General features: G+C 35.9%; 1 long non-coding RNA gene across 1 annotated transcript; it reads right to left on the bottom strand.

The window, feature by feature from the left end:
- Window positions 1-445: 445 nt before the first annotated feature.
- On the bottom strand, window positions 446-3,348 carry LOC107832993 (uncharacterized). Its single transcript, XR_001658701.1, has 2 exons — window positions 3,269-3,348; window positions 446-578 (listed from the first exon to the last, which is right to left on the bottom strand). It is a non-coding gene; the product is annotated as an uncharacterized LOC107832993 (long non-coding RNA).
- Between the last annotated feature and the right edge of the window lie 14,892 nt (window positions 3,349-18,240).

Below are 18,240 nucleotides of genomic sequence, written 5' to 3'. Positions count from 1 at the left end.
GACTATGTTCCACTTCAGTGCAGTCATGACCTGCACGTTGAAGGTCATGACTTGTAGATGCAAACAAATGCCAATACTTAGTATTTAAAAAATAAAGTTCAGGCTCAAAAGTTCTCAATCCAGAGACTCCCCTCTCCAACTTTGGGCCCTGAAGTCCTCAGTGACAATAGACAGCTCTGCTAGACTCCAACACACTAGGAAAAAATCAGACTTTGGGTTGAAAAAACAGACTTAAGTCTTGCTTTGGTTATACAAAGACCAGATACAGAGTTTAAGTCCATTACTGCCTCTGGAACATGGTTGCAAACCATCTCTGGAGCCACAAAACATATTGACCAGAAAACCAAACTTCTATGACCCAACAGTACTTAAGAAAGTCCGCTGGTTCAAGGCCAAAATGGAATCAAGTAGTATGTCAGTCTGCAGGTTTTCCTCCAACAGCAAATGTCAGCCATCACACCAAGTCTTTTTTTATTTTTATTTTAGTGGGCTTGAGAGTTGTATTTTTGTCCTGGGAACACTTTAAGATCATCTCTGGAGAATGTTCTGGGATTAGGCTTTTCTGGATTGGCTGCAATCTGAAAGAAAAAAAATAGAAATGTTTTCCACTTTGGATCTGCAGTGATTGCAGCTTATTGTATAAATGAGTATTAAAGGGGAATTTTTAAAGGAAGGCTGGATCAGTGAGATTATGTCCCCAAATTTAAACTTCTCATTGAACAGGATCATTTTGGAACCATACAGATATTCTCTAAGTTTATCATATTCTCAGTAAGTCAGGCACAAGAACAAATGAAATTTTCCCTAATATATCGTCTTTATTTCTCACAGCCACCATTTTCAATCTTCGTTAGAAATTTATAACCAGATAAAATATGTCAGCCTTTCAGTTTGTAGCTGTGAATGTGATTAAGACATATTTCATATTACAAACCAGACTCCTCTCAACAAATAAAGGGAACGACTTGGCAATAATTAAATTGAAAGCATTGTGTTACATCAGCAGGGGGACCAATTTCTAAAACAAAATAATTCTCATGGCAGGAAACTGTACTGATGAGAGCTTTTAAAATTGGTTTAATGACACAGTGTGATAAGAGATCTGATTTTGAGATGACAGCTTGTGTTAAGTAGTAGTAATGCCTCCAATACTGATCTAATTTATTTTAATTTGGTCTAAACCTGAAGCAGTGCAAAACCAACCAAGGTTTTATATGCTGTTTTTCCACTGTGGGATATTAAAAAAAGAAAGAGCTCAAGAGGTATAGTCATCTTTATAAAATACATATTATATATAGATAGATAGATAGATAGATAGATAGATAGATAGATAGATAGATAGATAGATAGATAGATAGATAGATAGATAGATAGATAGATAGATAGATAGATTTCGCACAAAAGCAGCTCCTGCAATTAAATTCTAACAGCACACCATGTTGCATCACATTGGTGGCCCATGGGAGGATTTATGGAGAGCTAAGAAAAATTTCCTACAGTTACATCAACACATGAAACACAGGTTAAGTCATTAACTGATGGGATTTCTATGGTACGCTTTAACACAAACTTTGCACACTAAGAAGTTAAACATTTGAAAACATGGTCATAGAATCTATCTTTAAGTAGCACATCTACGTTTCTTTATACACAAATAATATTAAACTGGTATAAATTGATTTAGAACAAAAGCTGTTTGCAAATGAATTCAACTTTAAAGTCATGCCTAGAAGATAATACCTCCTCTTCTTTTTTAAGGAATTGCATATTAGGACATGATAAACATTGTTCTTGCAGAATCAACAATATTTTGACTTCAAGAATAAAAAAAAACTAACAGATTCCACTTATTAGAGATTATTCATTAAGCAAAGATGAACCCAAAATTTAAAAGTTCTTTGAGAATATAATGTTTCTGCTCCCATAACATTTACATATGCGAAAACGTGTTGGTGGAAAGTACCAACTAAATGCTGCTTATCATTGTGAGTTTGATGGAAAAGATACAAAATAGAGATAATCCACATCTTTAGATAATATGTACCATTGAGAGTAAAATTACTGGCAGATTCAGATTGAAAGTTATCTTTTAAAAATCCGATAATTTGTTGATGAATGTAAGTGGTAATGGTAATTGGCCCTACTAATTTCAAAGACTCATCAAATCAAGCACATCACCAAAAAATAAGGCATCAAAATACCTGTGGAAACATCCATAAAGCTGGTCTGCCAACATAAAAAGGGCTCAACTGGTGACATTCCAGGTTTTTCCATTGATCATTGACAAGTGCATAAATAATTATAATGAAATTTATATTTTTCTTTCTAGTCATACTCTTTTTAAATTATTTTCTTCTCATTTGTAAGAGGCTTCTTTGCTTGCAAGCATATGAATAATTTTGGTCTTAACTTTTAAAAGGTTCCAGGTCTAGTTGAACATGTTGGCCTAAATATGTTGCAATTTTCCAATTACCCAAGAAATTGCTGTTTGTGATATGCTAAAACTCATAATCACTTAAAAAAATTTACATGTTTTGATATATTTTTCTCCCATGGAGGTCGCCATTTTTTCACCAATGGGTTGATGACGCGTTTTGGTCCATTTTGTCCTGGAATCTACAGAGTGAACACGGGAAGGCTAACTTTACCCCAGTAGTTGTTTATTATATTGCATTTGACACCTTGTGTAATTTTAGAAAATGCCACACTGTCACTATTGGCTGTAATAAAAAAAAAAAAATCTAAATCAAAATATAGGCGAATCTGGATAATTTCACACATAAAAGAAAGGAGAGCGCAGTGCGAGAGCCGGAGTGGAACCCAACTTGCAAAGGACCTAATCTGTACCCTGGACCTTTCTCCAGAACACTTATTTGTACCAGCAAACCTAAGGAAGGCTCTAACAGGTGATCATTACCTTAACGAGCTAAAACTAAATGCTGTGCTGAGACAGGCAGAGCTCGACGCTCTTTGAGATAATAACAGGAGCTATACTGCCTGCGATACTGATGCCACCAATCCGACTGGACCCATGGAGATCCAGGTCGGTGTTAAAGTCCGGTGTCGCTACCAACACCAGACTCTACACAGAACAGCTAATACCGGACACAGCTCTACAGACGCTGGGGGAAACGTTAAAGACAAGCAGCGCTAATGGAGCTATTACTACTGGAAATGCTAGAACACAGGTACTGTGTTCTAGCTCCACCAACACCGAAAGAAGTGTTGGTTCGCCAACAACTGGAAACAGAGTTAAAGAAGTACTTACTGGATCACACAGTTCGACCAAAGGTAAGTGTCATTCATTGTTTCATTTACGAAGCTGAAGGCAGCAGCAGCAGCAGCTAAACATCAGCTCCTATGGCCAACTCTGTCCTCTTCCTCTGTTTGGTCTTCCTCCTCATCATCACCTCTTGTGATTTCTACATTCCAATCGATTTCAATGCGCTCCGGTACAAATTAAAAAGGCTTAACATTACTCCTTACTGTTTTGGCTTGAGGAGCCAGGCCGTTGGACCGTTATATGTCATTTACCCAGAGAGTATTGCAGCATGAACAACATGGCGGCATTCCTGTGAAAATATTTCATTAAAATGTATAAAAACAAAATAACCTACAATATTATTACTGTATTGTTTTTATATCTAAAATAAATATTTCTCAAATAAGGTCTATTTTTATAACTAATCGTGAATCCCTTTAACATCTCCAGTGTCTCTACATTCAAAAGTCTGGATTCCCCAGCAGCTGTCCATCAACTCTGAAAAAATGCAGATAGTTAGCATGTCAAGTGAAGAATGCAAACAGTCTTTCATGATGCATTGTGAGTCAAATGCATCAACCAGTCCAGACAAGGCACACTTTATCTATTTTCCCAGATGCAAAGCATGCAGCTCTGAGTGTGTTATCAGTTGCCACCATGTGAGAGTGGTGTATCAGACAGATAAAAACCTGAAGCTGTGTTCTGTAAAGAAGTGTTTAAATCTTTCACTGAACATCGAGCCACCTCTTTTAAAATGCCAAATGTTCTTTCATTGCTGGGGCATAGATTTCATGTTTGTCACGGCAGAAAATAATAGCCTGGAAAGTGCTACTTTCAACCGTGATGAATGTGAAAAAGAGGAGCTTCATTTGAATGTGCTGACTGTGGGCGAGTGCATCCTATACCTCCCATAAAGAAGAGGGCATCCCTTGATTTGTCATTTTACTCAGTAGGTGGTGTTGTGGTGGGAGGAAATAGGAGCAGAGTGGCAGATGGATCCCACAGGCATCCCATTAGGCAAAGTTTCCTTTTATTTCTTAAGTTACACTGGTATCAGATGCTCCCTAAAGAGCTGATACACTTGTTTCCCACCATGTCTAACAGTACTCTACAATAAAGCTTGAAGTCACGACTAAAAACTATCTGCAACAGTACAGATTTATTTGTTCACACTTTTGGTGTTTCAGTTAACCAAACACAGATTAAAGATTACCTGAAAACATATAAAAAGTAGCTTTCAAATATTACTTGTAAGTAATAAAGGAAAAATCCAATAAACTAACCCCCTTCATCAGTTATGGATTAACTGTGATTAACATGTTCATAAATTTGATTTGTATTATCCCATCTGAAAACTTTAAGTAGGCTAAAAAAAGGTCTCAAAAATCATAAACTGTTCTAAAGGAACTCAAGGAGCGATGAGAAAAAGAACAACTAAAATCTGTTAGTCTGATAAGGTTGCAAAACAACCCTATCAAACAACTAAATGTATTCCTTAAAACTTCAACTGAAATAAACCTGGTCTCCCTCTTTATCATTTTGATGGTGGAAATGTAATTAATGGATGGATGGATGGATGGATCAGTTTGACTTGTTTTAGGTTTTTTAGTGTCATGATGTCAAAGTGCAGTCAGGAGAACAGAATGTTCCATGGTTTAATGAAAAAAAAGTCCAAAACACTTACAAAAACTAAAAAATCCAGAACATGAGGCGAGGATCAACCGTGACACAGAGTAAACAAAGAAACCGGAGCAAACAGAAGGAACCAGTGGCAAGTAATGAGTCCGGGAGCTTTATAGGTAGGTTCAGAGAAGGGACTGGAGATGACTAAAGAACCAATTAGGAAAACTAACTGCAGCTGGGAAGGGAGCAGTGAAGCTTGATGAGGTAAATGACTAGCAGCTGGAGAAGGGGTGTAAATTTTTCTTTAGTTTTTAGCAACAGTTTGCATCCATCACTGTTGCACTAGTGCCATTTCTTGGATTTTACTACTTGTTGCCTTTCCTCAAATTCTCCTGAGAAAAGTATTTTTCAAAAACAAAATATCTCTAATTTCCTTTCATTACCATTTAACTGAGCAACCACATTTTAAAAATTCAGTTCCTCATTAAAACCTATCTCTATATTCAATCTTCTTTGATTCACATATACAGGAGAGTAAATGGCAGAGTAACTAAAGCAAAAAAGATGAAACTACAAGGGGGAGAACCTAAATAATGACAGAAATAATTATCAAATCTAATAAAATAAATTCAAGACTTAAAGACCTCATACAATGCCATATTAAGACCGTTGTAGATAGATAGAAAAAAGGAAGAATAAATTTCTAACAAAAAAACTCAATTTTGTACTTAATCTGAGAAATGTTTTAGAAAAATCAAAGAAATTTCTAATTTTGAAAAGTGCAACATTTTCCACTCTTGAAACTCAGAAATGTCATTTTTTTGTAGAAAATATCTGAGGTTAGTCTAGAAATTTTTTGGTTTTTCTCTCGCAAATTTTCGACTTTCTAGAATATTTCTGAGTTTTTTGTTGGAAGTTTGTTCCTGCTTTTCCCCCTTCGATCTACAATGCCCCTAATATGCAACAGTGGTTTCAGCTGCATATTAGAACAATATCTCCTTAGTGGGAGATATTGTTCACAAATAGAGAAAACATGTAAAAGTGGTGAACTTTCCTAGGTGTGGCCATCCTACCAAAATTGCAGTGGACCCCTGCCTATTCATAGGTCAGTATTTGTGGGTTCATATATTCTGTGGAACCAAACTATTCATGGAAAATCTGCATATTTGTGTTTTTCAAACAGATCATGTTTAAAATATTAGAAATAAAATGCAGCTGGGAATCTGAAATACATATGTGCAGTGTTCCTTGACCCACTATTGGCTGGTGTTTATTTTCCTAGGTGTTAATTGGCTGAACCCTCTAAGAGTTGAGACAAAGAAGATTGTAGATGTAAGCTTCTGCTGTAGTGCTGAGATGGTTTCCACTGTTGGCATTAATGCATATATTCAAGAGGCAGTTAAACAATTTTAGAAAGGATTTGTGGATTTTCACTCATTTTGAGTGGCTGTGGTCCCTGAGGTTCATTGTACTCAAAAAGCACGTTAACGACTCTTCCTGAAGGTCACTAAGGCAGTGTGGGTCTCTTTCGCATCAATTAAGGTCAAACCTCATATTTTCACAGTATGAAAGAGACTGCTTAGAAATGACCTCAATTAGAGAGTTACAAGGTGAAAACCACTGCTGAACAAAAAAACACAGCGAGCCTTCGATGTATCTGAATTAAATGAACTCTGAAAGAGAGGGCAGAAGGGGTGTGAATTCCTTCACACCAATGTAAAACACTCATTGTCAAATATTACAAACAGGTTTTTATTATATGTATTTCATATATATTAGGTTTATGAAGCAACTTCTATTTGTAGTTGGCGTTTTCCTCCTAAAAATGGAATCATCTGCTTTTTGGTTGATATTAAACTACTCTGATTTAAGTGTAGCAATAAAGCAAAATCTAACGAAATATGCAAGTGGAAAAACTGTGCATACCTCTGTAGGTGTATAATTACCATTAGACCTTGAGGTAACACTAAAAAATGCTGAATAGAAGTATTTTTAAAAATCTAAATTGCAGTCCTCAGTTTAAAGCTACAGAAATATTCAGCTTCTGTATAATAAAACTACAAGTAACCTTCAGATTGAAAGGGTGAAATGGCTAAAAACCATTAGTCTTCAGGAAGCTGGGGCTGAAAGTTGGCAAGCTCCAGCAGAGTTCCACTGAGGTCGGGAGATGTTCTGTAATTTCCGACCCCGAGCTAATCTGTGCAGCATGCTGTGTGGTGAGAGTGAGATTTCTTTTACCCGGGGGTGGGGGGAGATGAAGGATTTGTTGCATTTGAACTCCCTCATGTCTTCCTTGTCGTGTCTGTAATTAAATATGTGCTCCCTGGGAGACAGCGGGGTTCTGGGTAATAAAAAGCCTGCTTTGTGAGCTTCCACCTCGCTCTCTACTGCTACACTCACGCTGTTTTAGGTTATGCCTTTCAGCATGACGACAAACCCCAAAACAGACATTACATGCAGTCTTAACACTCACAAAGTAAAATGTTTGACTCAACCTAGGATTATATCTGCCCAAACCATGTCACATATTTTTTCATGCAGTTGAATCATCTCAATCTAAGAAAATAATCTGAACAGGAAATGCTTTCCATGTAATCTTAGGTAGGACATTTTCTGCTTAAAAGCTGAGCCATGCTTTAGCATTTTTTAGTGATTTTGTTTCCTTTTGCTTCCAAAGAGACATGATTTCCTGGAATTTTGCAAAGAGAACAAGAAATATGTTGTACAACTGAAGAAAAGTATTTAAACTATATATATTTATCTTGAATGTTGAGATAAAAACATTTTTTTTTGTTTTTATCTTAAAAAATAGTTCAGTTAAATGTGATCTTAAAAACAAGTGGGGTTCATGGTCATTATCATCTTCAGATTACAAAAAAAATCTGTGGTCTAAAACTCAGAAATGAAATTTGATTAAAAAAAATAATTATTGGTTTTAAAGTAGCTTTATACCACATTTTTGCAGATATTTCAGAGGAATGGCAGGACAACCTGGATGTAGTATTCAAATTGGACTGACGATATTCACCCAACTGCTGTTGAGAGTTCAAAATGAATTCTGGAGTGTAGGTACAATAATAACTCCTTGACACAAATCTACATTCAGTCTGAAATTCAGGCTCTGCAGATTAAAATTGTTTCTAAATTAAGTTGCTGCAATGTGAGCCTCTGTCGATATGGGGACACAGATCTTTGCTTTTATAACTCGGCATAAATCCACTTTTATCGCTCCTGCATTCCTCAGGATAAATGTCCTCCACAGAAAACTATTATCACTGTGAAAACAATAGCACACAGCATGTGTCTCCTCCTCGCTCTCTCTTAAGGTATTTCTATTAGCAGAACTGAATGATTTGTTTGGAAGGTTTATCTCATATTACCAACACAGAAGGCAAACGATCTGACTCAGAGTTCACTAATACTGGTTTATCAATGTTTGCCTGTGATTTATATGGGGATGATAAGCCTGCAGATTTGACAATAGAAACCAGACGGTGGGAAATCCAGTGCTTTTTGCATTAGCTCAGATCCATCCTGTCTAAGAGCATAAACTCTTAAACTTTGCGCACAACTATTAGGCAAGTCTTATCTTTCAGATTATTTTTATCAATCACCAGCTACAGTGGTCTTAATTAATCCAAAACATTGCTAAATGGTAAACATGAATATTTTAGAAATACTAGAAGTGAGGTTTTGGCTTCCTTAGAAAAATATCAATATGTGCATAATTATTGGGCAACTATCGTACAGAACTATTACACAGCTAACTGAAAAACATTTTTCCCATGTCAACTTTTTTTATTTTGATCTCTTTAAATGAGAAATGTAAATCGTACAACTCAAAGCTTTTCCAATACATAGTTGTTGACATAATTAGTTCTGTTGTGGAATATAATTGAGCGTAGAGATTGAATGTTTTTGTTTAAAGGACGTGGTTCATTCCCACTGTTGCCAGATGCTTAGTAAGGATAAAGTGTTTCTGTAAAGGTGAAGACTCAATCCAATTAACCAGGCTTCTTTAGACAGCTAACTTTTTTACCAATAGCTATTATAGCATCCACTGCATTTGACTACATTGCATTAGAATTACAGTATTTTATTTTATGTAATTGAATCCACATCTGTCTATATGACTGAAAAATAAACCGGATTTATGTCAGTTAATATAACTGGAAATGAATTAGACCTGTTTGTCTTGCCAAAGGCGTTGGTGTGGCGTTTACTGTGAATGGGTTTCCAGTCTGTGACAAGGCGACATGGAAACACACAAGACAGCCAACCATGCCCACACCCACTATTCAAAGTCAATTATACATCACAATTCAATCCAAATATAAACCAAATGTATCAAGTTTAGTTTATTATTTCAAATGGTAAAATTTCCTGCTAAAGAAACCCAGCTGACTGCAACAGGTCAGAGTTTGTTGTAGCCCCCCCTCCTGAGCATGAATGTGGCAACATCAGACTCCCTGTAGACAGGAAGAAACCTTCAGCAGAACTTGGCTCAGTGTGAGCATCCATCTGCCTTGGCCGACTGAGGGTTTGAAGTTAGTTGGACTTTGCTGGCTCACACACTTTCAACATTGCTTTGTTTACAGTTATTATTAATTTGCTTTTCATCAACTTGTTCAGCACTTTTAAATTTTTAAAGTTCTAACTACACCTTTGGGGAATCTTTTAAAAAGTTTTACTAACAAATTTGTTCCAGAATCATTCAGATTACATTAGATTAGAATCATCTGCTCTTGTGCTTAAGTCTCTCACAGGTGTGGTTTTCCTGCTCTTTAGTGTTATGTTGTTGAACTGGGATCATTGTTTCAGTCCAGCATTATTTCCAGACAATTCCCCCATTACCAAGAGCTTTCTTTAATGGACAAATGTAAGCCGCGGGCCAACACAATCATTTTCAACTCTGCTGCTCTGTGAAATGACTCACCATTAGCTCCACTGAGGTAGCTGTCAACGCTCTAATCTCTGGCCTTTTAAAAAATCTAATTAAAGGAGAGGCTTTCAGGGTGTTTATACAAAAACATGGTCATATTCTTGAGAACAGTGGCCTTGTTGATGAGTAGGATCATTGAGGTTGCCCTCCAGTCTTTACAACATGTCAGATAGTTGATGGACTGTGAGGGAGGCAGGTCACCTGCATCATCCACCCAACCCCTCCACCCCCCATACCACCTCCAACCTCCCTCAGGATGATGAGGGTGGTGGACAGATGAGTGTTGACTAAGTGATGCTGACACACCATTACTCGCCCACCTCTGTTTGGCTGAGACTAAAAATCCTGCATGTTTGTGTTCCCAAGTACAGCGTGCATGATTCCCACTGACAAAGTGGAGTGCAATCTGTTTCATGACATTAATCAAGAATAATTTATGTCTGACTGTATTTCAACAGATTTTAAACAAAGGAGAAAAGATGGACATCTAACTTGTGGCAAGCAACTTGCTTGTTAAAGATTATCTATTATACTTCCTTGGACAGGTTATACTTGCACATGAAAATGGCTGCAAACAGATTTGCAGATACACAACCACCCATCTTTGAAAAGCAGAAGTGAAGCCTCCTACACCACCAACAAGAATGCAGCAGGTAGCCGGTCAACAACAAAAGACTTGTCTTTTCCAGCAGACATTGTACAGCGCATACAGCGGTAAAACCAACTGACCAAATGTGCATGGAGCTTTTCTGCACCTTTTGTGGTTGATTTGAGCTATGACTGTCTAAGCAGAGGCTATAGTCACGAGAGTCTTAAGATCTCCCAGAATAGGCTGGCAAGTGTTGCTGGTGAAGGATGTTGACCTCCTCCTGAGCTGTTAATCCTACAATCCAATTTTGTATAAATAGAAGATAGGGGTATACATGGACAAAAAGGAAAAGAGAAAATAAATCATGAGTTAGGACTTGTAATGATTAAAGAAAGGAGAAAAAATAAAGAAGAGGAGCACAAGACATGATCTAGAGAAGAAAGAAGGTGAGTGGGTTATAAGTGAGGAAGAGGAGTTGAATGTTTGGTGTCAGCTTTCTGCCACTCTGCCTTTGTGAAAGCAGAATGGTAATGCTGCTGCTGCTGGGGGTTGAAAGTGGGTCTCTACCTGTGACTCAGTGGCCACAGCTGTCAGTCAAACTCAACCTGTGTGCCTGAGGAATATGGTAAACCTGCCAGTGTGGTCCCAGAGAGCCTGAGAGAAGGGAATCTAACAGAGCAGCAGAGTGACGGCCGAATCAGACTTTCAGCTGCTCGCTGCAGTTCAGGGAACACCTGCAGGTAAGAGACACAGAACATACCCCCATCTCTGCAACTGCTTTGTAGTTTTTTTAGAAGGTGTAATAGTATGCCAGGTTCTTCTACCTGCAGGCGATGTTGGAGGTAACTATTCAGTCGCTAACAGTGCACTTTTTCTCCTTCTCAAATTCCACTTCTCCACCTTTCATTTATTAGGTTCAAGAGGCTTTTTTTACAAGTTCAGACAAAACAAAGTTGGTTTATTTCAGACAGCTCTGTATCATATTTTATGCTTCTGTTTTCACACAATTAAGTACCAAATTTCAAATTCTGTTAATAAATGAGTTACTAGCAGGCATGTGGTTATTTTCAAGTGTCAAGTTTAAGAGTCTAATAGATGTTGAAAGAAATGATTTGTGTACAAAAAAGTAATAAAATGAAAGCAATTGCATAAACAAACATCAGACCAGATTTAAATCATGTTAAACTCGCCTCTGCTTGTCATGAACTGATAAATAACTGTACATAATTGAAGAAAGCAAAGGATATATGGATGGTTTTTGTTGGACTTTAGCAATTCTGAGATGGTGAGATCACAAAAAATTCAATTTGCAACATTAAGTATGTCAAAGGTGCCAATTGACACTTTAATTGAGGTGATGAATTTTTAGCACTCAAATTGGTTTGGTGAATCCAGCCTCTGATTAACTTCCTTACCTGCTTAAAAAGCATCCCAATGTGTGGTTGTTTGTTATCCGTCACACATTAAGATTGCATATAAAAAATTCTCATCAGTAGTAGGTTCCTGTGTTCCCTACATGACTTGACCTACCTGGAAATTGGATTTGTTTTGATAAGAGATTGTGAGCTTGAGAGATTTTTTAGAACCTAACCCAGTTTTAAACTTCTCAACAACTCTTCCTTATGCATCTACTGTGGTTTTTGGTCTTCATTATGCAGTTTGTTCAATAATGCTCTCTACACCTCTGAGGTTGTATTTATTTGATATAATTACAAACTGAACTCTTATTTTCTAATTAGTTGACTATTAAAAGCATTTAGAGATAGTAAAGGGCACTAACTACCACTGAACCACACTTTTTCATATTTTAATTTTTATTCCACTTTTAGGCATAAAGTGCTGCCTTGTGTCTACAATATAAAATTCCAATAAATACACTGAATGTTGTAGATGTAACGTGACAAAATAAGTGAAAGTAGTATTCACCTAATGGGTTAAATAGACAAATATGAATGTATTCACAACAAAAGTAGACGTAAAAATGAATTTTGTAGCATTAAGCTTAACCACAATGAAGTTTTTTTTATTTGACTACAATGGAAATGCCTCCTTTCACTTTCCATATTTATTACGAATTTGGTGTTTATGTTTTTGCAGGTAAACTGCTCTGTTCTCTGTTTATGTAAATGAGGCCTTGATCTAATTTCTTTCTGGAGAACAAAAACTGATATATTCTGCAGTCCTTTGCCCTTTGTCTGACATGTATTTTATCCAGAAGGTTAAAATATTTTACTTCCTAGAGTATGCAGAATGATTAGGGAAAGTGAATCTAAATGACTTTCAGTAGGCAATAATTTGTCATTTTTACTTGGCTGCTTGTCTCACTGTTTGAAAGCGCAGCTTGAAGCTTTAATGTCTCTATTTTATGGCACATTGGCACAGGGTGCCATCTTTAATTAATTCTGGTAAGTGCCAAAAGTTCTGCCATTTTTTTTGCCAAAACCCAGCAGGAGTTGAAGTGCTACATAAATAAAATATAGCAAAATATAATAAAAAATAAGCAGAAATCTTTTGTTACCTGTAAATTTCTTTGACAGTACTGGAATATGCTAAACATGTGCTGTTGGTGTGTTTTGGATGACTAACTATTTTTCTACTTCTTTAGTCCACATTGAAAATCAAGAAATGTATTAGATATCTGCCAGGAAATGTAATTTAATAGCCACTCATAACCCAAGATAAATACTTACAGCTGCAAAAATTGTAAAGCATTTCCCATTTGCATCCTCTAATCCAGTGGTGTCCAAATGTTTTGCCGTGTCGGCCAGAAATGAAGTTTTATAGTTCCTGTGGGTCATAGAAAATAGATTGCTATTTAAATAACAATAAAAAACTATTTGGATTTTTTTTTTACCAGCTCTAAAATAAACTAGACACAATATTTTTAAAGATGGAGAAAAGTAACTGACAATCTTTAAACGTGAGCTTTATTGAAGCTGTTGGCACACAGATGTCTCTAGAGTCTTGACAGACCACCAGGTAGATAATAAAATATCACTGGCAGAGGAATTGCCAGTTATTGTCAAGGCAGATGGCAGAAAACATTGTTATATATTATATATGTATCAATTTGGCAATCGGTATTGCCACATTGCCAGAATAAAGGGTTTCTTGTCAAAACAGGCCACAGAAAAGCTGGTGTGTGGCTTTATTTTCAGTAGGTTAGATTACCGGAACAATGTCTATGTGTAAGCTCATCCAAAATCCCTTAAATCAGGACTATAAACATCTAGCAAACCATCCTAAAACTTGGGAAAGTATAAATACCAACACTCACAGTTTCTTCCAACAGTAAAGAGATGACAATCTCTTTACTGTTGGAGGGAAGAATCAATGCATTATCACAGCGCTGGAGTTGTGGACTCATCCTGACAGCCTGTCTTTTCTCTGCACTGTCTAATTCAGCAGTGAAGAAAATCAAAACACCAGCTGCTACAACTCCTTTTGGCTTATATCAGCAAAAAAATTCCTTCCGTCACTAAAAACTGACAGATGCCACAGTCTTTGTGGTTACGTCTCTTCAATCTCAACTTACTGCTGCATGAACATCATGGTGGCAACACTGTACACCTTATACATTTTGAACAAGCAAATAAACGATGCTGACATATAAGCATATAAGATGTTATTTTCAGTATATGGAGAGGAGCTACTTTGGAACTTCTGATTTGTTTCAGTAAATCAGCAGATAGTTTTCATAAATAAATATTTTTTCAAGTATTTGTGCTTTGAGGATGGGATTCAAAGAAACATTGCTTCGACAGTAAAAATCAAATAAAGTTTGTAAAGGAATTTTATTTATGACTTGCAGCAGTTGCTGTAGAAAATACTTGTTAGACAATTGCGCATATGTCAGTCTGTCGACTTTGTTCTGATCAAACTTTGACAACTTGTCTTTTCTGTTCCCATCTTCAGTCAGTCTGAATTTTTCTCTGCTATTACCAATTCCTCCACACCAGAGCACAGCTTCTTTTTCTATTTGAATGTAGCAGAAACTTTCTAAAAGTAACTGAACAACATCTACAAAATGTAATACAGGTTCAAACTGATTGTCTGTGCCCTATCAGGTAAAACCTAGAAGATTTCCTTGTTTTTTCCTTGAGCACCACAAGGCTGCTGACATTTATAATTTTAAACAAGCAATGGTTAAAATTATTTTGAGTTGTTTTTTTTTTTTGAGTGTTTCCTTACATGGAAATGTTCTGAAAATATAATTAATTCCAAGGTGCTTTCTTACTGTTTTTTGCCTCAAATGATCAACTGACTGATGGAGTTTGGATTAAATATTTCCATTCGAGATGCCATCAAAAATGATTCTCAGATTAATTCTCCCCATTATTGTTTGGAAATTCTCATTTGTCCAAGGAAAAAAATGAGTAAGTTACGTCGTCAGTCCTTGAAAAGCAAGTTAAGAAACTGAAGCCAACAAACTGAAAACTTCAAGAACCACAAGAAAAAGTTAAAATTACAAACCTTTGTCATAAATTGCTGAAACACATGCAGCAAAATTAAATCGCATCATCACCAAAATCTTTGGTGTATCCATGTTATTGTGTTTTAGCATTCGGTTTTGATGATTTTGTATCAAAAAATAAACTCTGGAAAAAAAAACCATTCTTGTAAGGTGACTCCCAAGGCAAACAAGACACTTTTGAAGCATCATGTCCTGCAGTCACAAGTGCTTTATCTGCTGTCACAGCATGAAAGAGAGTTTTCTGTGAATGGGGAGTCCTGTGATTTCTGACACTCCCTTTCAAAGAAATCAAGAGAAAGCATGCAAGTTGAAGCTTTACTGTTGGAATGGTGTGACAAGAACTCTTGAGGGTAACATTGGTTTGATAAGATAAAACATAGTTCAAAGCACCAGAGTGCATTTTGGGTGATTTATTCACTGGTGATGCTACTGAGACGTGAACAAATTCAGAAAAGTCTGATCAGATTTACGTCCTGGGTTTTCTTCAAATAAAAACGGTGTAACAAACACACTGAGCTTTTATTAATAAAATAATAATAATAAAAGACAACCTGGAATAAAGTTAAAGGAATGACTGTTGTTTTCATCAGTTGTTCCTACATCATACAAAGCTTCACTCACAACCAAAACATGTTTATATTAGTATATTTGTTTAGACGAGTTATCTGAATCTGAGGGATTTTCATATTTTGTCACGTTACAACCACAAACTTCAAAGTATTTTATCTTGAATTCATGTGACAAACCAAAATAAAGAAAGGATAATCATAAAGTAAAAGCAAAATGATAAAGTTTTGTGCAAACAGAAATCAAAAAAGTTTGGAGTGCTTTTCATATCAACTCCTAAATGTAATGCAAAGCAATAATGGTTAATGAATGAAAGAAATGCAGAACTCATTCCACAACCCAGAAAAAGTTAAAATATGTTTACTGATAAGCACAGATTCTTCGAAAGGTAGAGATTTGGCTGAGTCAACACTGAACGTTGTTTAAAAATTAAACAGAATATCTGGTTACCAGGGATTGTTTCACCCACTGTACCACATAGAGAAGGAACGCCTATTCACTTAAAACCAAAGACGATGACATAAGCAGTAATTGTTTCTCCAGTCAAGTGGCAGAACATTAATCCAGTTGGTTCACTGAATGAACTATAGCAGATAGGTTATCCATCACGACTAGCACATGCAATTACTTGGGAACATAAGGTAAGGTAATTTTATTTATTTTATTTATTTTTTATTTAGAAACAAGGCAATTCAAAGTGCTTTACATGAGTTAAAAGAAAATACAAACAAAATAACAAACCAAAGGAAAAAAGAGGAAAGAAAACTAATCTAATGTTGTTCTAAAGTATGTAAACTAATTGCTCCTGTTCAGGGTCGCTAAGTATCTAATTCCATTTCTAAATAGTGAGTACTCTACAGTTTCTGGTAAAATAAGCTAAAGAGTGACTGATCTAATTCCTTAGTAACCTAAGCCTTGTTTTCTGGGAATATCTTTCTTCAGCAGGAGCAGGAAAGCTGGTCAAAGTTTGATAAAGATGGATGGAGCTAAATCCAGGGTGATCCTGAAAGAAATCCTATTAGAGGCTGGAGAGACCCAGTAAGTTCACTTTTACACAATTCTGACAGCTACAGATAATTGATTTTGCTGAGTAAAGAAAATAAATATAAAAAGTTAAGGCGGTCTGTAAATGCTCTGTAAAAGTGTGGTTATCTGTTCTGAGTACTCTGTCCTGCTGAGTTTTAGTCTCTCAGTTTAATATGCTGATAAGCAGTCATTCATTTAAGCTTTTTTGGGAAGCTGAAGTGTGAAAATAAGGAACAGAAACTAAGCGAGACAACTTTATGAACAAGTAGAGAAGTTAAGACAAGAATAAATCACACACTGCATACTATTTAAAGTTGATGGTGTTTCTGCTTGGACAAAAGTGACCTCAAAGATCAACTAGAAGGCATTGGGATAGGTTTTTCTACACCAATCAGTGTGAAACAGGAACATCTAGAACATCCCATTTGTGCATTTTACATGAATCTGCAGTAAACAAAAATCCTTCTAGTTTTCTATGTTGACCAGAAGTCGGTGGAAGCATTTTTGACCTCAGCTTTATTCAGCCTGAAGACATTTGAAGTGGAAAATATGTATGTATGTTTTTTTGTCATTTAGATTAATCAGATGTTTTACTTATGTGGATTTTATTAGATTTGGTTTAACACTAGTCATATCCATTTAAAGTACAGTGCATTATGGAGTTAGAATACGTTATTCATGCCAATTTTAAGGGGTAATATAACGTATTTGGTTGATCATTTTCTACAACAAAAAATGTTTTAATTATTGTGAATTTACTATTTCAAATTGCAAGTATTAAAGTTATGCTTAATTAACATGACTGAACTCATTTTAACAGAGTTTTTGGTTCATGCAGAGAAACTGCAAAAATGTCTAATTTTATTAAAAACTAACAGCAAATAAAAGATTTAGATTTTAACTTTTGTTGCTTGCTTGCAATTGTTTCTGTTGAACAGTTAAAATTTTCAAGAAGATGGAAGACACAGAGACAGATGACAGCACAGACAATGGCATGTATAACCTCGTGAGTCAAGGTGCAGTATACCTCTCAAGACTAAAAAAACATTAAACTTACTACATTGTGGTGGTTATGAACATGATTGTTAGTTTATAGTGTCAAGATAAAGAAAAGGAGCCATTTTGACTGTTCTCTGGTGGGAGGTCTGTATGCATCAGCCGTGTATCCCAGGCTTTATGCCGATTCTGTCAGACTCTATGGGAAACATCTGTGATGTAAAAGCTCTGACACTCCAGACAAAATAATCACAATGTCTACTCAGTTTTATTTTATACAACCTGACTTTGTGATTTGTTCTCAAATGCTGACAGGTGACAAAAGTAGGAATTAAACAGTGCATAAAGAGATGAGTGCTCATGGAAATGCGCTTCGTTTTTACGGTTCAGTTCAATTTAAACAAAAAAAGTTTTATTATATAAATGCAATCAATGTCACACTCTCTTTAAATTCTGAATTTTATTAATAACTAACTGTATATTTTGACAGTTTTGAGAATGTGAAAGAAACTTTTTTTTCTACAGAAAACCTCCCAAAATATCTATTTAAGTAAAATATAAAGAAATGTTTTTAAGTAATTTTTACAAATTGGGACAATCTGTTTATCAGCATCTATTTAGTATTGATAAAAAAAAAGCAACTACTCATTTGTTTTTTCTTAATATAGGGGACGATGATGGAACAAAGCAGCGACACAGATGTGTGCCCATTTGGCTCGGGTTACTATGCACCATTCTTTTGGCTGGAAATATTGGACAGG

This window comes from Poecilia formosa, unplaced genomic scaffold, assembly GCF_000485575.1.
Source record: "Poecilia formosa unplaced genomic scaffold, Poecilia_formosa-5.1.2 Scaffold303, whole genome shotgun sequence".
NCBI classification, from domain to species: Eukaryota; Metazoa; Chordata; class Actinopteri; order Cyprinodontiformes; family Poeciliidae; genus Poecilia; species Poecilia formosa.
Note: the sequence above shows the minus strand (reverse complement) of the source record. Positions and strands in the feature narration are given on the sequence as shown.